Source organism: Rattus norvegicus, chromosome 2, assembly GCF_036323735.1.
Source record: "Rattus norvegicus strain BN/NHsdMcwi chromosome 2, GRCr8, whole genome shotgun sequence".
In the NCBI taxonomy this organism is placed as follows: Eukaryota; Metazoa; Chordata; class Mammalia; order Rodentia; family Muridae; genus Rattus; species Rattus norvegicus.
The window spans coordinates 186724697-186731130 of NC_086020.1; the positions used below are offsets into that span (position 1 = coordinate 186724697).

The 6434-nt window shown below is 49.8% G+C and overlaps 2 non-coding genes across 2 annotated transcripts; one reads left to right on the plus strand and one right to left on the minus strand.

Annotated features, from left to right (window-relative positions):
- Positions 1-3777: 3777 nt before the first annotated feature.
- LOC120101288 (U1 spliceosomal RNA) lies at positions 3778-3941 on the minus strand. The gene has a single exon (XR_005501663.1). It is a non-coding gene; the product is annotated as a U1 spliceosomal RNA (small nuclear RNA).
- A 1500-nt stretch (positions 3942-5441) lies between these two features.
- LOC120101299 (U1 spliceosomal RNA) lies at positions 5442-5605 on the plus strand. The gene has a single exon (XR_005501674.1). It is a non-coding gene; the product is annotated as a U1 spliceosomal RNA (small nuclear RNA).
- The last annotated feature ends 829 nt before the right edge of the window (positions 5606-6434 follow it).

Sequence of the window (6434 nt, forward strand, 5' to 3'; positions counted from 1 at the left end):
GGTCTGTGTCATGCCAGCCTGCTTCGTTGACTGTGAGAGGGACAAGGAGAGACAGGCCCAGAGACACACCTCACAGTAGAGATAGCAAAGGCTGAGAGAGTGGAGGAGATGAGATGCAGGAAAGCTGAGGAAGCCAATGTGGAGGGCAGGTGTGTGGCCAGGAGGGAATCCTGAGAGTCACAGAGATGCATGGAGAGATGTGGGCAGAGAGCAGGGATCCATACAGGACAGCAGCAGTGACGTTGGAAAGGGGACAGAGCCCAAAGGAAATGATGGGAAGAAAGAGGATGAGGATGGACAGAAAGGGCAGGTGTCCGTGGGGAGACAGGAAGCCATGGCTCCCACTGTTGGGTACACAGAAGAGGAACACAGGAGTGAAGCCAAAGAGGGCAGAGAGAGACTGGGGGAGATGGAGACCCAATAGGGGCAGAGCGGGTATATCTGGTTCTTGACAGACTGTCCCCATTTTGTTCTCAGCCTTTGGGTGCTTGTGGTCCTAAGTGGTGAGTGAGCAGGGTCTTGTTATACCTGTGAATTAGGAGACCAGAGAGCATCTGCTGGGATTTCCAGGTCATTGTGGACCAGAAAAAGGAGCTGTAGCAGAAACCCATGCATAGGAAGCAACAAAGAACATTCATTCAGAGCACTTCTCAGTGGGTGACGGGGCTGGGAAAGGGCTGTGAGAGTCATGGCTTCAATGTGCGATTCATGTAGTTTCCCTTCCTCTGCATTTGTGCTCCGTACTTTCTCATGTCCTGTCTGTCTCTCATGTGCACCCCTCGTGGGTAGGGGCTTCAGGCTTTCTGGCCACTGAATTCTTTGAGATCTTCATCCCGAGTCTTCTCTCTGTTTTCCTCCTTTCCCACAGTCTGTGCTGGAACCAACCAATGATCTTCAGCCTGGGCTCTGCAGAGGCAGGGTAGGCAGCCGACTCACAGAGTGGCAAGCAGACACTAAGAGAATGAGAAAGGGGCCCAAAAAATGGGGGACAGGAACCTTAAGGTCTGGTGTAGGGTAGATAGAAACTCAGAAGGCAGGAGCCAGGGAGACCAAGAAAGAGCTAGAGTCTTGGGAAAGGAGGGGAAACTGCCTGCTTGCAGTCTCACCTGCCTGGAATTCGTTTCTAAGACCGCTGTCCTCTGGCCTTTCTCTGCATAGGTACCCCTTTACACAGAAAAACCTCCTAGTAAAGAAAAACTGTCCTAAGGGACACAGGCCTGTATAGCATGGGTACTGGTTCTGGGTTGGGTCCCCTCTTGAGATTTCTTGTATGAAGTGGCAGCGAAGATACACACCATTCACAGTAAATAATTAAACAGTGGAGGCCAGTGTGTGGCCTGTTTTCATAATCTAAACACTTAGGAAGTTCTTGAAAGTCAGGGACATCAGCAGGAATAGCTTGTGCTCCTTGAAACCCTGTCTCAAAAACAAAAAAAAGCAGAAGGGGCTGGAGAATTAGCTCAGGAGCGTTGCTGTTGCAGAGGACCTGGGTGGGTGTGGTGTCTAGTACCTACTTGGTTGCTGACAACCATCTGTAACTGCATTTTCAGAACACCTACATTTTTTAGACACCAAAAAACTATGTGCCACACGTACATTCATACATGCAGGCAAAACACTCAGTTGCACATAAGAAAACATTAAAAAAAAAATAAGGCTTTTATCGTAGTACACACTCTTAATCCCACCACTCAGGAGGGAGTGGCAATCAGAACTTTGTGAGTTCAAGGCCAGCCCAGTTACATAGTAAGACTCCCCCCCTCCCCCCCTTTGAAAACAACAGGGAATTGTATCTACAGTGTATTCCCAGGTTTCGGGCTTTGATACAGCAGTTCCAGATCTGTAATTAGGAAGAGAAGAAGATGAGGATGCCTGTCTCAGTCAGGGTTTCTGTTCCTACACAAAACACCATGACCAAGAAGCAAGTTGGGGAGGAATGGGTTTATTCAGCTTACACTTCCACATTGTTTTCATCACCAAAGAGGACCAAATGTTCAAGACCTGTGTACACTACAGAGAGAATTCTCAGCCAGTCCTGGCAATTCAGCAATGCCCTTCCACCAAATAAAAGATGAAAAGAGCTGGAGCTCTGTGGAAGAACGCTTTACTAGCAGCACAAGGGTGCCCTTAGGGTCTATATCTACCAGAGGAACAACTTAGGTAGAATTTGGAACCAGAGAGATATCTCAGTAAGTAAAGGCCACTTGGCCTGACTATCTTGTCTTCTAAACTCCACATATACTGAGTGAATAAATAATTTTAAAAGTTCTTAAAAATAGAATTTTCTTTCTAGTCTATGACTATACCACCCTGTCACCCCCAAGGCAGCTGAGCAGAGTCAGACCTGGGTAGTGCCAGGACAGGAGAATTTGAATCCTCAAACCATGCAACTTGGGGGACTGCCTTAGTCACAGTAACTGAGAGACAGGGATGTGGGAAAGCTCCAGCAAGCCAAAGGCAGTGTAACCATGGGATTTGAAAGGGAACTGGAATCAAAGGCAGTCCAAACAGTGCAGTGCTGTAGAAGCAGATTCAGTGATGGCGGGGCTGTTCCTGGCGGTGCCCAAAGAAAATGGCCTTCTGATCTTCTAACAAGGTTTGACCTGTCTGAGACTCTTCCCTTGTTTGCCAAATAAATGGATTGCAGTTAGCTCCTAGACTACACAGACACACCTCATCTGGCTGCCTCTGCCTGTCTCCCAGAAATCAGACCAGATCCTCCAAGTTTGTCTTACCAGGCAAAGGGAGCCTAGCCCCTGAAAAAAAAAAAGTCCAAAATCACTGTGTCTCCATACCACACTAAGAAATATTAACTGAATTTGCTCAAAACCAAACAAGAAAAACAGGTGAAAACTTGTCACAAATATCTTCATTATAAGCTCATTGTATACTGGCCTTATTAAATGCACCTTATACAAAAAAGAGACGATAAGGAACCGTCCATACTCCCATCACTTAAAAGTACATTATAGATTATAATGTGTGTTAAAATAACCGTCGTCTTTTGCAGAAGTATAGGCATGTATCGAGTGCAGTTGACGCCAATCAGGAAAGGCATAAACGTGGCAAGCTGTAGCGCCTCACGTTGAGAAATGGCTTTTCTTAGCAGGTGGCCATTGTCGCGGTCATTTTTGATTGGTATCTCCACAGAGAGAGAGGGAAGAACGCAAGGCAAGTTCAGTTGGTTTGTGGAGAAAGAAGCCGAGGAGGCCAGTCACCCTCCAGGATGAGCGTTATTTGGAGGGAGAATCCCGAGCCCACGGGTGCCGTGAGCCTTGATCCGGGAGAGCAATCGTTCGGGGCGTTAGGAGAGAACCAGCTTCAAGTGAGGGAGCTGGAGAGGGACAAAGGGAAGGCGACTCGTGTGTGTATATGTGTGTGTGTGTGTGTGTGTGTGTGTGTGTGTGTGTGTGTGTGAACGGTATTCCCTGCCCCAGCCCCCAAGATCTGTGCTCCGAGTAGGAGGAGCTACCAGTTCACTTGTCTCAGGGGACAAAGAAACTACAGGTTGAGGGGCCCAGGCCTGACTTCTGGCAAAAGCAAAGTCGCGGCCGAGCTTTCAAGTTAAGAAAGACTGGTGTGGGTGGGCTTTGCTTGGCCTCAGTCCTCACAGCCAACAGGCCCAACTAACACAGAGAAAGATCCAGAGGCCAGCTTCAGGATTCACAGTTTAAAGCTAGAGAAGAAGGTAGCAGGAGAGGGTGCAACAGCATGAAGGGATAAGATACAGGAAATAGAAAGAGTGCGGGTTAGTTCTTCCTTTTATACCAGAAATGCCAGGGGAGAGCGCGAACGCAGTCCCCCACTACCACAAATTATGCAGTCGAGTTTCCCGCATTTGGGGAAATCGCAGGGGTCAGCACATCCGGAGTGCAATGGATAAGCCTCGCCCTGGGAAAACCACCTTCGTGATCATGGTATCTCCCCTGCCAGGTAAGTATGCTTTCCCACCGCACAGCCCCGACTCACGGACGCCGCCACTCCACTCTTAACGCACGGTCACTTCGCGCCGCCCGATCGCGGCCTCCCCCCGGGCGTATAAGTCTTCCTGGCGCTCCGCTCGCACCTGGGGACCCGCCCTCCCTCCCACGCCGCGCGCGAAATCCCTCGCTTTCCGCGGCGGGTGCGGACCCGACAGCCCCTGCGCGACCCTTATCTGCATAGACCACGCCCACACACTGACATCAAGGATGACGTCCCAGTCATTCCGGCTTCCCTTCTGGACCAGGCGAGGTCACCCTGTCCTGCCCTATTCTGTACAGACCACGCTCCATCCCAGGAGACACGCCACGCCCCTCCCCTTCGCCCCTTTGGCTTGTTGAACTGTCTTGACTGCGGGGAGTTTGCGTATTCAAGGTGCTCTAGACACAAATCAGCTTGAATTATCTTAAATCCTTAAATAGTCCCTCGTTGCCCACCTCTCTGTCCTAACATCTTTGTAACTGTTTTCGGTACGTAGGAACTGAGAATTGCTGCGTTTAAGAAAAAGAAAAAAAAAAGGTGTATCACAGGAAATGGAACATTTGTCATGACTTCATGGGGAGAAGTCATTCCAAAATACCTGGGGTGGTGTTCCGGTGGCTTTTCGTGGCTTACTTGGACTCGGACCGAGTAAGAAATTTGCGGTTACTTCTGGGTAGGGCTGTGGCTGCTGATTCACAAACGGTGCTTGCACGTGGATCAAGCTGCCGCTGCAGATTCGTGTAAACTAAACTTCTATCCCGACAAGGAAGATTGAAATTGCCCCTCCCGAACGATTTCTAAAAGAGGTCCACATTCTCTTTTACCCTATTAACCTTTTCATTCCATTATGTCTGGTGGGTGGTGGGCTAAAAGAAATGTTATAGCGTTTAATTTAAGTACCTCTATTAAGATACGTTTTAAAAATATGTCAACGATTGCCCTCCATTTCTATAATAAAAGGAGACAACCCCGACTTAGAAGCAGCTTTTAGGGCTAGGTTAGGCTCTGGGTCACAACGATTATGTCATGGTTGCTATTAGCATGCCCTGCACTCTTAGAAGAAAAAATATAAATCTGCAAAATGGACAGGTGTCTTGGGTAACAACTATTAGAAAAGAACAACGCCGGTGTACTAATAAAATAATTCTACACAGGTGAGGCGCAGAATAGAGCAGGACAGGGTGACCTCGCCTGGTCCAGAAGGGAAGCCGGAATGACTGGGACGTCATCCTTGATGTCAGTGTGTGGGCGTGGTCTATGCAGATAAGGGTCGCGCAGGGGCTGTCGGGTCCGCACCCGCCGCGGAAAGCGAGGGATTTCGCGCGCGGCGTGGGAGGGAGGGCGGGTCCCCAGGTGCGAGCGGAGCGCCAGGAAGACTTATACGCCCGGGGGGAGGCCGCGATCGGGCGGCGCGAAGTGACCGTGCGTTAAGAGTGGAGTGGCGGCGTCCGTGAGTCGGGGCTGTGCGGTGGGAAAGCATACTTACCTGGCAGGGGAGATACCATGATCACGAAGGTGGTTTTCCCAGGGCGAGGCTTATCCATTGCACTCCGGATGTGCTGACCCCTGCGATTTCCCCAAATGCGGGAAACTCGACTGCATAATTTGTGGTAGTGGGGGACTGCGTTCGCGCTCTCCCCTGGCATTTCTGGTATAAAAGAAAGAACTAACCCGCACTCTTTTTATTTCCTGTATCTTATCCCTTCATGCTGTTGCACCCTCTCCTGCTACCTTCTTCTCTAGCTTTAAACTGTGAATCCTGAAGCTGGCCTCTGGATCTTTCTCTGTGTTAGTTGGGCCTGTTGGCTGTGAGGACTGAGGCCAAGCAAAGCCCACCCACACCAGTCTTTCTTAACTTGAAAGCTCGGCCGCGACTTTGCTTTTGCCAGAAGTCAGGCCTGGGCCCCTCAACCTGTAGTTTCTTTGTCCCCTGAGACAAGTGAACTGGTAGCTCCTCCTACTCGGAGCACAGATCTTGGGGGCTGGGGCAGGGAATACCGTTCACACACACACACACACACACACATATACACACACGAGTCGCCTTCCCTTTGTCCCTCTCCAGCTCCCTCACTTGAAGCTGGTTCTCTCCTAACGCCCCGAACGATTGCTCTCCCGGATCAAGGCTCACGGCACCCGTGGGCTCGGGATTCTCCCTCCAAATAACGCTCATCCTGGAGGGTGACTGGCCTCCTCGGCTTCTTTCTCCACAAACCAACTGAACTTGCCTTGCGTTCTTCCTTCTCTCTCTGTGGAGATACCAATCAAAAATGACCGCGACAATGGCCACCTGCTAAGAAAAGCCATTTCTCAACGTGAGGCGCTACAGAGAAAAACCTTGCCACGTTTATGCCTTTCCTGATTGGCGTCAACTGCAAAAGATGACGGTTATTTTAACACATTATAATCTATAACGTACTTTCAAGTGATGGCAGTATGGACGGTTCCTTAAGGTCTCTTTTATATTTTCT